This window comes from Musca autumnalis, unplaced genomic scaffold (genome assembly GCF_047663935.1).
Source record: "Musca autumnalis isolate F117 unplaced genomic scaffold, ASM4766393v1 scaffold_43, whole genome shotgun sequence".
Classification (NCBI taxonomy): domain Eukaryota; kingdom Metazoa; phylum Arthropoda; class Insecta; order Diptera; family Muscidae; genus Musca; species Musca autumnalis.
In genome coordinates, this window is record NW_027412011.1 from 167,154 (window position 1) to 169,590 (window position 2,437).

The window sequence follows — 2,437 nt, forward strand, 5'->3', positions numbered from 1 at the left end:
AATTCCTCCATTGCGTGCTTGGTGTGTTTGAGAGAAAAATTCTTCGAAAGATCTGCGGACCAATCTGCGTTGACGGTGAATATCGACGTCGCATGGACCACGAGCTGTATCAGCTATACAACGACATCAGTATAGATAAACGTATCGAGATGCAGCGATTGCGTTGGCTAGGCCATAACATAAGAATGAGCGATGATGAACCGCTAAAAAGGCGTATAAATTCGGGCCGCATGACGGTGCACGCAGAATTGGCAGGCCAAAGAATATATGGCGCAAACAAGTGGATGAAGAGATGTCAAGGCGCGGTATTCCAGAAAGCGAAGCAGTAAACAGGAGAGAGTTGGAGATCTTTTCTTAGTTCGGTCTATGGAACAAATGTTCTGTAATGGGCCAGCTAACTAGGCGTTTACACCAGACAGTGTGTCTTCAAATACAACTCTGATTTACTAACACATACATACATTTGTCGTCTGTCTTCCAGCTGTCCATCATTTTTCACAGACAGTCGGGTTAACAAATTTTTGACACTTTTGTGAAAAAGTAGTGAGACGATAATTCACATGCGTTGAAAACAAAAGAACATAAACAAAAACAAAATATGTGAACGGAAAACAAAAAGAAATCGACGATTTTTATTCATAATTTTACAACTGTTTTTGCAGTTGTCTGGACGCCTACGTCACACAGGCAAGTGTTGGCTTTTTGACAATCAATACATGAACTCAACTGTCCTGTCATGTGTTATCGGCGGGTAAGTAAGTAAGTAATAGAAATGTATTTTTTTTTTTTTTTTTTTTTGTAAAGTAAGAAATGTTTCACACTGCACAGTGTCCGATTTTCCGAAAAACCTGGCCAAAACTCTAAAAATGAATGAATTTTGACCTAACCTTTGGTTCTTATGTTTTTCGGGCCGCTGATTACGTTTTTGATATTATTTAACCCTCAGGCGGTCATTTAAGGGGTCTTTTTGGTCCCTCCTCCTATAAAATGTGATCTTATCGGATCAAAATATTCTACAAATGTTTTCGGCATCAATTTTTACTATAGGTCCTAGAATACACCAAAACTATATATCTTACCCTAACTCCAGAAATATGCAAATTAGAAAAACATTTTAGGGTTAATGTCGTACTTCATCAAAGTTTTGGCAAAATTGGCATACAAAGCATCATTTTAGAAGAATGGCGTCAAAGACAAAAATGTTCTCAGCTAAATTTCACTATAAGTCACCAAAGAAATGAAATCTCTATTTGCATTACATACCAAGGAAATGTCGGTATCAATTTTGCCAAAAAACCAAGAAACTAAAATAGGGGTGCAAGCTTCCACAATTTCTACAGTTTTGGAAATATTTGAGTTAAGATCACTTGGAATCCTTGCACTTTAGGAGTATAATGTCTTTGGCAACTTTACTGATAAGAATGCAAGGAATATTTGTCTTAAAATAATTAACCCTCGTGCGAGTCATAAAAGGGGTCCTTTTGGTCCCTTTTTCCACAAATCTATAAAATCTCCTATCAAATGTGGTCGGATCAGACCAAAATATTCTAGAAATTTGTTCGCCATAAAATTTTACTATAGGTCTTAAAATACATCAAAACTTCAAATTATGCCCAAACGCCAGAAAGTGACCCTATACTATATTCTGACATTCTGAATGAAAGAGAATCTGTATATACCTGCAAGACAAAATATCACATAAAAACGAAAAGTGCAAATATGTGCAGGATGTTTCGATGGAAATTGGTAAAAAACCCTTCCTTTTTTATGAAATGATAAATTACGCGGCCCAACTCGATCACAACTATTTTCATAATTTATTGTGAAAATTGATCTTGAAAAAAATTAACAAGTACGGACATCAATTATTAAAAACGCACAATTCATTGGCGACACTGAACATCTCAAATACGTTTCACATACCTTTCATTACAATTACAAAAAGAAAATATTTAAAACCCGTTGTTTATTTTGCATATTATCATAGATTTATAAACAACTTAAATATTAAAAAAAAAATAAAATTCCAAATAGGGTCACTACGACCTGCTTTTATACCCACTTTTAAACAAGAAATGTATATATTTTTTCATAACTACACGCACTGGGATCCTATAAACAATATCTGACCCTTTTTAGTGTAAATTGATAATTTTTTTCGATTTTTGGCCAGGTTTTTTGGAAAATCGGAGACTGTGCACTGGTATAAAGGAAACATTTTATTGACAAATTATACATTTTATTGACAATTCTAAATTTTAAATTTTTTTGACAATTATAAATAGACAAAAAATTTGAAAATATACTGAAATCATTTCACTCAGAAATTCACATATGTATATAGAAGATAGTTCTGGCAGTACTCATTACTATAGTAATGTTTTGCAAAAATAGTCCATACTAGCCTTGCTTTTTTTTGTTTTTGTCGCAGGGTATA